The 15,450-nt window shown below is 55.3% G+C and overlaps 1 protein-coding gene across 10 annotated transcripts in view; it reads left to right on the top strand.

Annotated features, from left to right (window-relative positions):
- The window catches only part of POC1A (POC1 centriolar protein A), a 101,195-nt gene that overhangs the window by 81,509 nt on the left and 4,236 nt on the right, over positions 1–15,450 (top strand). The window lies entirely within an intron of this gene.

Below are 15,450 nucleotides of genomic sequence, written 5' to 3'. Positions count from 1 at the left end.
ATCTGTCAGGTCCCAATACAGAATTGTAGCGCAGCAGTTTCCGTAAGAGCAAAATGCCCTGGCGAAAGGTGGCAGCCAATACCAGGGGCGTGAGAGCAGTGCTGGCAGAGGGAGCAGACTGCCTGCAGGACTGGAGGGGGCCATGGGCACATCCAGGCAATGGGCAAAAGGCCCAGTGTGGCTGACATGGGGCATATGGGGGGGGGGGGGCGGTGGCAAGGCAGGATTTAAAGGTCCTCAGACCCTTCCCCGCCTAGGCTATGGGTGCAGACAGCCTTTTCCTGTGCCAGCTCATGGGTAGAGCAAGGGTGTGGGAAGAAGGCAAAGGACCCTTGAATCTCTGACGGAGATGGAGCTGAAGTGGTGTGGCATCCTTTCCCTCCCTCTGGAGCCCACCCGGTGATGAGGCTCACTTGGATCTGGGGCCAAGTGAGAAAAGCTCTTCTCCGTCATGTCACGTGGTCCACGGAGTGTCACAGCATCCCGGCTGGTGCTGCACACCTTGGGCCCGGTGAAGGAAGGACATTTGAAGGGAAAGGCCAGGCATCAGTGGCTGGAGGCCGGGGGAACTGCGGGCACCTCATACAGACATTTTGGAAAATCTGTTAACCCTTGAGAAGGCACGTGCTAAGAGAGAAGTATGAGCAACATGCACATCCCCCACCTCAGATGCGTCAGAAACTGCCAAGCCTGCCTCATGTTCTTCACAGCCTTGTCAAGTGAGAGATCAGGGGAGGTGGAATCAATTAGAACTTTATAGGATAAAATTGGAAATTAAGTCTGAGAAGATGGTTAAAAATAGCTTCATTGGATCACTTCTTTGGAGTATAGCACTAAAAGCATTTCCCGTTGCTGTATTTCAGGAGTGCACATGGGAGGTTTTGTTATGTGTTAGCAGTTCAGAGTGTGATAGTAACTTTGTAAGAAACTGGCATCAGAGAGAATAATGAAGGCTCTCTTGTGGCCTGGGCCTCTGGCCCAGGGTCTGGATGACTGTAGCACCCTCGTCCTACCTCACGCTGTCCAGCCCCTTGGTGGATCCAAACAGCACTCCGCCCTCAACCAGATGCCAGGCCCATCAGCCAGTCACCTGCTTTGCCAAATGGTGTGCATTCCTGAATGCCACCAAGTGAGACATGTTCCTGATGGACTTGACACATCCTGAAGAAACTTGGGTTCCACAGATGAAGCCCCCACTTGAGGCCTCAGCCCATTTCAAAGTGGTAGGAGTTGCATTTGTGCTAATTAGATGCTGTCTTTGAGCTTGGTCACTGGTTTTTTTCAGGTCTACCTCCTCTCCTGGATTTGGGGCTCTAGCTGAGGTGTCCTAGCCACAGCCAGAGCTGTCCCCAGTGGCGTCGGGATTTCCCTCCTCTTGGGACCAGCCTGGCTGTGGGCAGTCCCCTCTCTGGAGGCTCCTCTGAGGCCTAGAGCCAGGTAACCCTGCTGTGTGTAGCTACCTATGCAGGTTGCTCAGCGGCCTCTGAGCCTCCTTGGTCTGTAGGTATTGACACATGCTGCCCCCCTCAGTGAATGCTCCTTACCATCCCAATGTGCCTCTCTGCTCTGGAGAGGTGCTGTCAGCCACCCCAACAGTGACTCACACTTCACAGTCGTCTGAATTATGCTATTCTCTATCTCACCGCTTCGCTGCCCTTCCCCGCCCCCCCCCCTCCTCCCCCAGGGAAGTCTACTTCAAAGAGGCTTCTGAGAGGGAAGCTGCCTTCCAGGTCCTTTGGTCGTCCATCCTGCAGAATATCCTCCAGGGAAGCACTGTGGGGGCTGCAGTGACTGGGGATGTTTACTGAGTGAGTCACAGAGCCTCCAGCCCCTGGGTGATATGAGCAGGACACCCCGTTGTGGAAGCTCACAGTCCTCAGAGCCTGGCTTCCTGCTCAACAGGCTGGTGTGGCCCAGTGATTGAGTCTTCCTCTCTGGATGTTCGTAGCCCATTTACACCAGTGTGAAGGCCCAGGACCCGTTCTCAGTCCTCTTCAGTGGCACCTCTGTGCAAAGCAGAGACTCGGAGGTTGGGCAGCTGAGTGTGCCATGGAGAGATGTGACTCAGCTTGCTTGGGTCAAGATCTCAGTAACCTTGGGTAAGGTACTTAACCTCTGTGCCTCAGTTTCCAAGTCTGGAATACAGAATGATAATAGTACCCACTTATGGGCTTCTTGTGAGGATTAGATGCATCGGCTTGTGTGAGGCTCTTTGGGTGGTGTCCAGCAGCGCCATGTGCCGCCCCTTGTCATTATTCATGGCCTGGCAGAGGTGGCGGGGGGATCCCAGCAGCACGAGAAATAGCTCTCCCAGCTCCCCACTACCTCCCTGCCCAGGATAGCCATTCCTCAGCCCTCACAATGGGGGTGGCGAGTTCCCTTCATTCCTTGAGCCCTTTCTGTGTCTGGGGCCAGTGAGCGAGCCGGGTGGCTTCCCTCCCAGGCCAGGCCATAAGGCCTGTCATCCCAAGGAAAGCAACATGCCCTTAGGGTATGTGCAGCATCCAAAATGCAGCCCTTTGACTCCCAATTTGGGGTTGTACCATTTTGTTGTTGTTTTTACTTTTTTTTTTTTAATGCTTATTTATTTTTAAGAGAGAGAGATTGCAAGCAGGGGAGGGGCAGAAAGAGAGGGAGACAGAGGATTCAAAGCAGGCTCTGCACTGACAGCAGAGAGCCTGACTTGGGGCTCGAACCCACAACCTGTGAGATCATGACCTGAGCTGAAGTCAGAAGTTTAACCGACTGGGTCACCCAGGCACCCCTTTACCATTTTATTTCTTTAGGAACACCTTTTCTATAAAGTGCATATGTTGTTTTTCAAAAGTGTATCCATTCAGGGAGATAACTTTGGAACACGTTACAAGGTTCACAGGCCTTTGGCCATTCCCGGAGCAGGTGTGCTGTCTGGACCGGCCTGGCCTGGCAGGGAGTTGTTTTAGATGGGAAGTCTGCAGAGTGTGGGGTCATGTCCTCATTGCCGTCCTCCTCCTCCTCCTGCCATCTGTCTGAGACCTGCAGCTTTCCAAGGGCTCTCCTTCGTGGCCCTCATGTCATCCTCCCACTTGGTGCCCAGCAGCTGGCACCATGCCAGGTGTGGATAGGGTGAGAGTAACTGCTTGTGCATGGGCCAGCCCCAGGGGCCACTCAGCCTGGGGCTTCCCCTGCTAGACAGTTTTCATGTGGTCAGGAATGGCTTTATCCAGGAGTCCGTCTGCAAGCCAAACTTGATCTTCCTGAAAGTTACGGCCAGATGTTCTTGCTCTGTGATTACAGAGCCGGGCAACCCTCAGGTCCCTGGCCAGAGAGCATACCCCTTGCCATGGCCCTTCTTTATACAGGAGATACCCCTCCTTACTCCTGTGAGGTTGCTGTTGAGGGCTTCACAGATTCCTCCACTGAGAGCTCCTGGGGACCCTGATCCCAGCTGGATGCCATGTTCTGAACAGCTGGGGTCTCTCTGGTCTTACACATCCCTACCAGCTCCGGGGAGCAGAGTGAGCCACCTGCCCATCAGCCTGGACACATCTGCCCTCCTGGATTTGAGGACCAACCCCACCATTAATCACCTGGGTGACTTTAGGCAGGTGACATTGCTCCCCAGAGCCTTAGTTTCCTCCCTCGTAAAGCGGGGACAGCCGAGCCAGCTTATGTCCTCTGAGCACTGTTGGGAAGCTCTTGGTTAGCAGGACCGGCACCAGCTATTTCATAAAGCACAGCACGAAGTCGACGTGCTCCCAGGAGAATGTGGGAAAGTACCAGGGTGGCCAGGTGACACAGGAGTGTCAAGAGTGGACATTCCACAGGCCTCTGCAACTGCTGGACTTGAGTCCCAGGAATGCTCTTGAGCTGCCAGTGAGACTCTAGTGGTCTGGCTAGGCGCTAGGACAACAGGGAGAAAAGGAAGAGATCTTTCCCCAGATCCAGGAAGGGGAGCCCAGGAGATGATGGGGAACTGAGGTGCCCAGGGGCTGTTGAAAATCAGGGATGGGTCATGGGGCCCATTAGATGGGAGCCTTGAACCCAGACCCAGGCACTGGGCCAAGATTGAAGCCCTTCAAAGTTGTATACTTACTGTGATAGCTGTTCTTTGAATCCAGTTATCTTAATGGTTGTTGAAAAAAGTATTTCTTAATAATGGGGTTTAGGTTTCTCTTTAGCGACTTTTTGCTCCTCAAAACCCCATCATGGGAATTCTCAGGAACTCCTGGGGCTGAGGTCCTGAGTGGGGGCTGTGTACCCCCTCTTTCTCTCGTGACCCCGTCCATACATACATACACACACACACACGCACCTGTCCTATGGCTACCATGGGTTACTAACCTGCTGGACCTGCCCCAAGTCTTCTCTTCCTGAGAAAGGTGGCTTGACCTTGGAGGCCTGTGGGATCCAGAGAAAAGCCCTGACCAGGAGTCAGAAGCCCCAGCTGCTCTGACCCAGCTTTGCCTGTTTCCATCTGTGTGGATCTGAGTAAACCTTGGTTTTCCATCTCTATACAGGGGAGCCTTTAGGCACTGCCCATCTACCTGTCCCGTGGGATGGGCAACAGAGGTCAGCACCGCACGTGAGGCCAGGACTTCCCTCAGGTCCTTCTTTCCATGAGTCGCCTTTATATCTCCCCTCCCCTGGAAGAAGGACTCCAGGGTGGGTCCTGTGGCTGCCAGGGCTGCCTGCCTGGTGATAGGCATTCAGCATGCATCCAGACAGAGGCCGTGACCTTTCCCCTCATGTTCTTGTGGGGGTGCGTCAGGTGATCTAGGGGTCCTTTTCACAGATGCTGGAAGACTCACCAATGAGCAGGGAGAGGCTGCTTTCCACAACTAGCCTCACTGCATGAGCTCACCTCCCGGGTTGGCTCCCTTTGCTTCCTTTGCGGACTCCTGAGTGACAGAGGTTTGGGTGGTGTCTGGGAGTTCCAGAGTCCCTCAGTCTTTCTCAAGGGTAAGGGGTGGGGCACAGAGGCGTGCACAGTGCCCAGGAGCTGGGGAGGCTGCAGCGAGGGGCCCCGGCCCAACAAGCGGCTTGGTGGTTTTGCCTCAGAAGCCCACAGCAGAGTTATTTTCGACTCCAGTTTCACATCTTGCTGCTTTTTAAAAATACCAAGCCATGAAAATTCCTGCTCCAACTATGGTTTTTTTTTATGGCACCCGTGCTTCAGGCTGGCCACAGCCATGCTGTGATGTCACGTTCAGGTTCCTGTGACTCACTGGGGGCTGCTGGGCTCCAGGACTAGAACATGCGTGCAGTGGGAAGCAGGCGGGGGCAGGCCCACCCAGCCCTGCCAGTCTGGGTCTCCTGACGTTTGAGTTTGTGAAATATCCAGGTTGTTGTAGCTCCGCTGACCTAACTCAACAAGGCTAAGAACTTTTTTCTGTGAGCTTTGGGGAATTGGATAGAATGGCCTGTTTGTTTTGAGACATCCTGACCTTCCCCCCTCAACCGCCCATGTCCTGGGGGTTCCCTATTTGATGCGCTGCTTGTGTGAGGTGCCTAGTTTCATGCTGGTGGGGAAGGTGGGAGCACAGGGTCTGCTCTCGCATGGGCCGAGCTGCCTGACCACTCTGTGGGGCTCTTGGTGTACCTCTTCCCTGGGCAGACTAGCTGTTGTTTGTGCAGACACACTCCAGATTTTAAAACAGTTCTGCCATTTTCGCTGGGGGCCAGCCCTCTCAGGTGCGCCCAGACTCAACTTGTTGGGAAGGTATAGAGTAAAAGGCACCCTGCCCAGCCGCCCCCACGCCCCCGCCAGGATCCCTGTTTATAGGGCGTGTGCAGCCCCTATATCACTCACACATACGGCCAGTGGCGTGGGGGTGGTGGTTGCTGGTTTCCACAAAAGTGGACCCTCTCTCCACAGCACATCTGGCCACCGGGCCTGCACAGTCCAGAGGTCGTCTGGCTGTCCTCCTCTGTATAGACATTCAAGAATTACCCTTGGACCAAAGTCAGGTTCAGAACAGCCTGAACTCCTGCCCCTTGGGGTTTGGAGACGAGAGACTTGTTTTTCTTCTGTCAAGAAGCTGCTTCCTGGGGACAGGACACTCTCTGGTCTGTCAGAAGCGTACTTGGGGTCTGACTAGCCAGTTGCAGAGGGGCTGGGCCCTGACCCTTCCCCAACTCTGTCACTCTTTTTTGGCAGTTTATCCACAGGCTCCCCTGGCTTTGCAAAAAGCAAAGGCTGGTGCTGCTAGCAGCGCTCAAAGGCAGGACAGGCTCAAGCTCCGTCTTCTCTGCCATCTGTGGTTGTGGCAAAGAGCACCCCTCCCCAGAGAAGCTGAAGAGGGAAGGCCCCTGCCCCCACCAGATGGGCTTAGGGTGGCTGCCTCTAGGGCGTCTAGGGCCTGGGAATGTTCACAGTCTTCCGAGATTTCTCCTGTGAGGCCCTGAGCAGGCCTGGAGAGCTGGGGGTGGGGGCACAGGGGCTGGAGCCGGATAACAAGGCTCATGCAGGGGCATCTCATTCAGACTGACTGGGATTACTCTAGAGCAGGGGAGATGTGGACCCCAGATGGTTTGCTCTCACTCCTCTGCGGACCCACGGGCCATCCAAGGAAGGGTTAAGTACAGGCCACAAGAAGGGGCCTATGAGTATTCTGGTTGTGAAAGGCAGTCCCAAAGAGGCCTTCATGGCTCCGTGATGAACCAAGTCACAGCTGACCCTGTGGCCGTTTGGCACTCTCCTGCCACTAGAGCAGGGTCAGAGAAAGCTAGAGTCAGGTCTGCCACTTCCTTCGCCTACCCTGCGGAGGGCCCTCTCTGGGCCTGGACTGTCAGTACAGACCCTCTCCCTGGGCGGAGGAGAAAAAACAGAAAGAAGCTTTAAACTCAGTGGGACATGGCTTTTAGGGGAGCGGTTTCATGTCCCCCTTTCTGATCTGGGCCCAGTTGGTGGCTCTAGAAAACCATCCAAGATGAGAGGCTAGGTTTCCTCCATGGATCGCTGGGTCCTTGGCAGGGCAGGGGGGAGCCTGTGAGCCCTTCTTCCCTGAGGTGGTCCTGTCGAGCTGGGGCCACAGCCTGACTTGCCAGGCTGTACTGAGGCCTCCAGGAGGCTACCTGACAGTCTCTCTGACTTGGGATGATTGTGTTTTATCAAGTTGTGGTAAATTAACTAACACTTTGGATTATGGATTGTTGGGAAAGTCGACTTCTGAAGAAATGGAATGCAGAAGGTGGCCAAAGCCAAGGTTCACAGCCCGTGCTCAGCCCTGTTTGGACTCACCACGGAGTCAGAGTACAGCAAAGCCGCTGGTTGAGCAGTGACTGGCATCCTGCACCTTAGGGCGTGTCCCTGGTAGACCCTTGCCTCCCTGGCGTCCTGCCCAGGGCTGACAAGGAGATGAGCTTGAACTCAGGCCAGTTTTGGCAGGGTCTGCAGCTCAGAACTTTTGTCCTGGTGTGGGTAGCACCCCCTGGGCCCCAGGAGCATTCCGTTTTATGGATAGTGGTTAGTGGATCTACTTTTTATAGCTTCTCTTTTGGGGGTAAGCAGTAATATGGAAAAGCCTGTGTTCATTTAAAAGGAGCTGCTCTAAAGCCACAAGGAAGGTATATTAGCCAAGATTCTTTAATCCCATGGCTAATCCACCAATAGAAAATAGTGTTTCATGGACTTCCCGAAGAGAGCTAATCCTCAGTAGAGGTGGGGGCTGGGGGATGCAAAAACGTCAGAGAAATCCTATATCCCTGAGATAATGTGAAACAGAAACATAGACCTGTGGGCTCGAGGGACAAAGGCTCATTTTGTGTTGTTAGCAGCAAACGTTTGGGTGAAGGGGGTTGGTTAAAAAGACAGTTGCTGAGCCCAGAGAGATTGGGAGGAATTTCTGTAGAAACACGTTTTGTTGTGCATCAGCTGTGTGTGATCCCGGGCAAGTTAGCATGTCAGACGTCAGCAGGAGAGGGATTCTCCCATTTCTTCCCCTCTGAAATTCAGGCCTTGAAGCTGCTAGCCCTCATCAAATCAGGCCTGAGGTGGGAAGGGGAGGAAGTGGACTGCTTCCTGGACTCCCATCCTATTTTGCACACCCCCACATCCTGCTGAGGCCAAGGCCAGCTGGCAGGGGCCCCTCTGGCCTATCTAGCCTCCAGTCCCTCCCCCGCTGTCCCCTCAAGCCTGCCAGGTCCAAGGCCCAACCTGAGGGGAGCGTCCCTCACCAGCCAGGTGGTCTCATCCCAGGAGTAAGGCTGCGCCTGGGCCTTGGGAACATGATGGGCTCGCTGGTGCAGTACCTGAATTCCTGCATCTTCGTGGAGCTCGGCCTGGCATTTGTCCATCCAGCACTCAGCGTGCACCTACTGTGTGCCAGGAGCTGTGCCTGGAAGCAGGAAGACCGCAGTGAGCAAGAATAGACAAAAACCCCTGTCCTTATGATGCCAGCATTCAGACTGATGGACGTCAGCAGGCTGTCGAGGGCCAGCATTTGCCCCTTTGACTCGAAGGCCCCTGTGCCACGGACCACTGGGCGCTGGACAGAGGCCAGGGCAAAGAGGCAGAGCCTTGGCTGGTGGGAAGCACTTGGCTCAGACCAGCAGCCTCCCAAAGCCAGGCTGGCCCTTCCGGCCCCTGTTCAGCCCTGACGTGTGGCAACTGGCTGACCAGGGCACCATCAGCAAGACAGGGCCCTGCATGTGTGTGTGTACACACACACACACACACACACACACACACACATACAGACATACACCAACAGACAAAGCTGGAGCTGGCAGGAGACAAGGCAGAGCTGTGCAGGCGCTGAGCCCAGCAGCCCCACTTTGTTTTGATAGCTCACAAGACCCCACAGCAAAGAGATTCCCCTTTTATTGCATCTGTTTTAGATCTTTAGAATCTGAGTGAAGTCAAAACCATGCTAGAGGGGAGATTAATTCCATATTTTTCCATCTTTGCAATGAAACGAACGGAAAGTTAGACATTCTGTGCGGCACAGTCAAGACAGGGGCATTGAGCCGATGGCCAGTGCCAGGATGCTCCCCGAAGCCTGGCACAAAGGCCCCCAGTGGTGTGGCCAGGCAGGTGCGTCCTCTCCCTAAGCCCCAGGGCACCTCGGACACTACCACCGGTAATCTGGCTTCTGTCTTGGGGGGAGGGGGTTGGGATGCCCCAGCCCCTGTGGGAGACCGCCTAGAGGAGCCAAATCAACCACAAGCCTGGAAATGATTAAAAGGAACTTTCCGTCACAAGAGAACTTTAAGGAGCAGCCAGACCACCACGTGCCCTGATGGCTCAGACCCTACCAGGCCTGACCACAGGCTGCCTTCTTTGGGGGCCTCATCAAGCCCCATCTGTACAAGCCCCCCTGCAGCTCAGAGCTTAGCCATGGCCCCCATGAAGTAGGGAGCCATGTTGCCCATGGTGCACCCCCATGTCCAGAGCAAGGACCACGTAAATATTAGCTGTTGATACAGTATTACAACGGAGCCTCGAGAGATGCAGTGTACAGATGAGGAATCTAAAGCCTTGAGTCAGATAACTTGCCCAAGGGCACTCAGCAAGTTAGCAGTCAAGTTCAGATTTGAATCCAGGCAGCATAGCTCTGGAGCCTGTGCTCTTACCACACAGGACAAAGGTAGGGACCAGGGGTCACCATAATAGAATTTTCCAAGAGTCTGCACCTGTGCTATGGCCAGGACATCCTGGGAGAGGAGCTGGGCAGGCACTGAGCGTGGGGGTGAGCCGAGGGGGACTTGTGGGGAAAGAGGGCTGAGGTGGGGCTTTTGGTAGGTGGCTTTGGTCAGAGAGAGCAATAGTAATAGGCAGTGTGGACCTTGAGTGCCATGAGAATGCATGCCAAGGAGTTCGTCCGTTATCCCTGAGCTCCTGGATAGGAAAGGGACACGGCAGAAGCAGTGTGGAGGTGGAGGGTGACCCAGGAGTCCCGGAAAGCCGAGGTGGAAGGTGGAGCCTGGGCGGAGTAGTCACCGAGAGGGGCCTAGGGCACCCATCTCATGTTGGGAGCCCTGGGGCAGGAGTAGCCTACCTGGGTCTGGTGAGGACACTCGTGAGGCAGAGCCCTGATGTGAGGATGCTGCCCAGCCCGACTCGGCAGCCAGAAGAGTTGAGAACAGCACGGTCTAGTCATGCGATTGGTTTCCTACATGCCATCAGCCCTTCCTGCGGTGCCCCCCTGCTCTGGCGCCCTGCTGTGCTCACCACCCCCACCGCCCTCTCCCGGCCCCACATACTTGGCCCCGCATACTTGACGTCTCTCTGCCTGACTTTCCCCCCACACTGCAGCCCTGCCGCACGCCTGCTTGGGCAGCAACCCCCACCCCAATTGCTTAACCCTCTCGCCTCGCTGCCCCCCAGGCCCCCTTCAGACACAGGTGGCCCAGTGTCCCAGCTTCCTGCTACACTGCTGCCCATTTTAGTTCTCCTCGCTGCGGTGCCCCCAGCCTGGCAGAGAGCTCGAGGGCGCCTGTGGCTGGATGTTTGCTCTCTGGCCCAGCCACCCTGTCCACCTCTGGGCCATGTTCCAGGGAGGCCCAGGAGGGGATTCTGACCATAGAAACCACCTAAGAGGGCTAGGGCTCTGCTCAGAGCAGAAAGTGGACATGGAGAAGTTCCCTGGCTGGGGTCGGGGGCCCTGGGACAGAAGGGCTGCGCCGGAGCCGGATGGGGTGGGGAGTGCTGCGGGGAGGCCTGGAGCGAGGTCTGCACGTGCAGCAGCATTCCAGAAGGAACTGGCCAAATATCTGAGAAATGCACACAGAAAGCCTGGCTGGTTACCTTCTGTCTTTCTCCTTTCCTCCAAAATGTTACTCACTGTCAGTCATGGTCGAGCAGCTTCCCCAAAAGCCAGCCCAGACAGGACCAGTGCTGCGGCCACGCCAGTGCCTGGAAGCCCCTTCGAGCCGGTCTCTTGTCTGCTGCATGTGGCGGACCTGACAAATGTGTGGGGATGGATGAGGTGGTCAGGAGGGCCCTGTTGGTGTGCTGTGGCCCCTCAGGTCTTTGTGGAAGTTATGGCTCCAGTCTTCCTGCTACATTTGCTCGTGGGCTGTACAGGAGAGACGCTTTCAGCAAAGGTCGTAGTAGCAGCAGTGCTCTGGGAGGAGGAGCAGCTGCTGGAAGGCCCCTGGCTCACGAGGTCTGCCCTTGGTATTCTGAAGTGCCAGTTCACCCCCTTCCGTTTCACCTCCGACTGTGGCACCTGGTGGCCGTAGTCAGTTCCTGGGCTGAGCCTCTTCTCCCAGACTCACTCTAGAACCAGTTCTGAAAACTGACCACAGGCATGCAGGAGCCCCATCTTCCTGGCTGTACTTGCTCAGACCTGTGAGTGTGATAAGGCAGTGCCAGGGTGGAGGCTTCCCTGTTCCTGTCCCTTTTTGGCCAAGGGCCCTAGGGTCCCTCCTCCACCTTCCTTGTGGCCACCACACTCTCTTCCCTGTTCAACCACTCCAAACCAACAGTACTCACCTCCTCAACAATGCCATATTCTTCTGTGCCTCAGGGCCTTTGCACCTACTATACCTTGTGTTTGGAACACATTTCCTTTAGTCTGTCTCGGGTTGTTGTCTCCTCACAGAGGCCTCCCAGGCCCCAGTCTGAGTCAGAGCTCTTCTTCCCAGGTATATCAGCCCCAGAGTAGGTGAGCCATGTCGGGCCTAGGCTTCACTTGGAGCTAACTCTCTGAACATATCCTGCTCCTTTTCTTCTTGCCTTCTCTCCAAACACAAGTGTAAAGGGGATGAAAAAGAGACCTAAAAAGGAGGTAGAGGGGCACCTGGGTGGCTCGGTCGGTTAAGCATCTGACTTTGGCTCAGGTCATGATCTCACAGTTCGTGGGTTTGAGCCCCGCGTCAGGCTCTGTGCTGACGGCTCGGAGCCTGGAGCCTGCTTCAGATTCTGTGTCTCCCTCTCTCTCTGTCCCTCCCCTGCTCATACTCCATCTCTCTCTTTCTCTCTCAAAAATAAATAAAACATTTTTTAAAAACTAAAACAAAAAGAAAGGAGGTAGAAATGAGGACTAGGGGAAAGAGCTGAGGAAAAAAAATGCAGGACAAGCCTGCCTCAAGAGGAAACCAGTGTGGGGAAAAAAAAGAGGCCATCAGGGCTGAAAGAAGGGGAGGTCATGCCATAGGAAGAGCGGGGCTGGGAAGTAGGCAGTCCACTGGAGAAAGAAGGGACAAAGGAAAGGCCCACCAAGCCCAGGGAGAGAGCGGCCATGAGAGGAGCATGAAGAGCTCCATGAAGGGAGCGAGCGGGGCCTCCACGCGCTGGGTGGCAGAGCAGCCCTTCTGCTTTGTTGCACCACTTCTGCTTCCAAGGGTGGGGATTATGCTCTCAGGGAGCACTGGACTCTCGCCGCCTCCATGTGACACCCGCGCAGAGCCCGTGGGAGCATCATGGCTCCCAGCCCTCTCAGGCAGCACAGTCAGGCAGAGGCCCTGTAGATGCTCTTTGGCCTCTGGCAACACTCTTCAGATGCCTAAGTCCCTGTCACACATCAGGAGTGGAGGCTCTCCCCTTGGGCACCTCAAAAGTCAGTGGAGATACACGCCCCCAGGCTCTGCCCCACGCAGGGCACCTGGACTGGCCAGTTTGGGCCATCGGTGGGCAGGGGGCCAGTGTGGGAGCTGGGCTCAACTCTTCCAGCTCCCAGAGCCCTGCAGCCATGGGCAGGCATCTGATACTTTGATGCCATTAGGGAAAAGATATCCAAGGCAGCGAGGTCCAGAGCCACGATGGCTGTCTAGATGTCCCTCGTGTTGTGTCGTCTCCCGCTTGGAGCTGGGGGCCCTGGGTGCCAGACATGTGGCTGAAGACTGGCATTTTGGCACAACTTCTTTGGGCATCACTATAGTTCCTAGGGGACTAAAAAAACAAGCCTGTCGCTTTAAAATAGGTTATTTTTAGACCCCACTCAGAAGGCCCTTCAGGGTGTTACATGAACCGTCTTACACATCTTGAACTGTGAGTGAGAGAAGCCACTTGCCCTGTTAATGTTGCCTTGACAGGGGACAGATCACAGCGTCTGTTCTCCCCTAGGCAGGAAGATGAGGATTTGAATAAGATGCCCTTGTTCAGCCTCTCCCAGAGGATATTCCTCTGGAGAGCTCAGGCAGCCAAGTCAGGCTGGGAATGCTGCCCCACCCCCAGCCTGAGCCGGCCTCACTCATGCTCTTGGTTTTGGTCCGCTGTGCCTCCAGCACTCTCCCTGACAGGTTCCCTGCGTTGGCTGTCCCTTCCTTGTCACCCACTGAGGGGCTAGGCTACTTTCCAGTGGGCTTCAGCAGTGTCACTGGTATCATCCCGCCCCAGATTCTGTCTGGTGTCCAGGGGCTTGTTCCTCTGCTCTCCCTACCTCTTCCTCCCCCACTCTGCCCCCAGCAGGGACGATAGTGTCAGAATGCAAAATAGCCCTGTTACTGGCTCAGGCCTCCTGCCCAGCCCACTCAGAGGCGGAGGGCCCTCACACTTAACCCGTCCTGTCTGGAGCCCATTCTCTGCCCCTGTCCTGTGTTCTGTCCTGTGTTTGGGGCCTCAGGGAATGGTCCCTTCTCCCATCTGCCTCTGACTTACTCCCACGTGGTGGGGGATCATACTTCGTTGGTATCTGGTTGGGCCTCCAACACACCTAACCACAGCCGTGTGCGCAACATCCCCCTGTGGCGGCCAGAAGGGTCTGCTCCCCACTCGGCCCAGGACCACCAGCCCTGTCCTCTGCTCTGAGGCTGAAGGCAAGGCCGCCACCTAGCATGGCCCGAAGGCCCCGGCCCCATCTCTTGCCTCCACAAGGCCCTCCCTCACTCCCTCAGACATGCCTCCTTTGATCCATCCCTCTGCTCGTTACCTTCCCTGCCACCTCGGGGCTCCGTGCTCTGTGATCCTTTGGCCCCAGCGCCTTCTTGCCCCGCTTGCCTGGTGAACTCTTCCTTAGCCTTTGCTCACCGCTCCGTTCCCGGGCCCACTTCCCCAGGCCAAACCCCTCTGTTCTTCCCAGCACACGCTGCTGGTCTGTACGACTGCTTGGTACTTGCCTCTGCAAACTGGTGTGCGCCCTGCAGGCCTAGCCGAGTCTGTGTGCACCGTTGTCACCCTGGGTGACACGGGCCAACACAGGGGTGCTCAGTGAGGATGAGTGAGTGAAGACAGTCTGAGGCAAGGGTTGGTAAATATCTGGTTTTGTGGGCCATAGGGTCTCTTGTCACAATTATTCAACCTGCCATCATAGCCAGAAAGCAGCCGTAGACAACATAAACAAATGGGCGTGACAGTAAAACCTTACTTACCAAAATAGACAGCAGGCCAAGTACACCAAGCCTCGGTCTAAAGATACAACAGACTATGTTCAACAGCGAACAGGAATGTTTTTAAGGGTACTGTTTCCCATGACAAGGGCTGTGGCTTTCTGGAAATTGCTGGTAACAGCAGCAGAAGGTGGTTCAGAAACAAGCCCCCAAGTGACCCTCTGACAGGGGTGACTTTGAAGATGAAATTTCTGAGTCTCCTATGACTTTGTCCCATGAGGCTTCCCCATGGCTGGCAGGTGAATGCCGTGACCTTGGAAGTGGACAGTGTTGGGCGAGGGTGACAGTGTCCAGGTGTGGGGTCTGAATTCTGCTTCCTGTCCCCATGGTTCAGGGAGAGAGGTGCCTTACTTAGTTGAGCCCCGTCTTGTGAGGGGTGGGACACCCAGCAGTGACCAGGGCAAGTCCCACAGCATGTTTGGGAACTGCTCACTTACGCTGAGTGACACCGCACTCCAGTGAAAGAGAGTGTCTAAAATTCAGGCGTTTGGGTACTTTCTCATCGTGTGTCTATTAAAGGGTTCTTGTTGGGATGTCCCCTTTAACCCTATAATATTTTTGTAGCTCAAAATCATGACTTTTATGATAGTTCCAAACCTAAATGTTAAGTGAGGTAAGAGACTGCTTTATAGGGGATTGGAGGCGTCTGAGGCCTAGGAACTGTCTCTGAGTGTGGCCTGATGGCGTGAGGGGACTGCTAGGTGACTCTGGGGGGTGTCCCTTTTTACTACTTCTGCTCATTTAATCTGGAGCCAGGTGTCCAGGTGGCCTGGACAGGACAGAAGGTGACTGTTGCTGGGTAAGAACAGAGATCCACGAGTTCCTCCTCGGGCTGCTCGAGCTTGGGCACTGGGTGGGGGACACACAGGCCTCCCGGGGTTACGTAGCCAGTAGCCCTCAGGCATGGCTGGAGCAAGTGGGGAGGAATTAGGCCAGGCCTCACCTTATACGTGCTTGATGGGGACAAAGCGAAGGTGCAGCTCCCGGTGCCTTCGCCCAAACTCTGAAGCCAGGCCGCTGTGGGTCATGGCCTGGTTTGTCATTTATAAGCTGTGTGACTCTAGGCAAGTTGCTTAATATCACTGTGCATGGATTTCCTCATCTGAAAAATGGGCATGTGGAAGGCTCCCACGCTGAAGGATTGTGGAAGAGGGCTCGGCAGGATCACGAGCGCTCCATGAACATGAGCTGCCGAGA

This window comes from Felis catus, chromosome A2, assembly GCF_018350175.1.
Source record: "Felis catus isolate Fca126 chromosome A2, F.catus_Fca126_mat1.0, whole genome shotgun sequence".
Lineage (NCBI taxonomy): Eukaryota > Metazoa > Chordata > Mammalia > Carnivora > Felidae > Felis > Felis catus.
The sequence above is the reverse complement of the archived record's forward strand: the minus strand, read 5'-3'. Positions and strand labels throughout refer to the sequence as shown.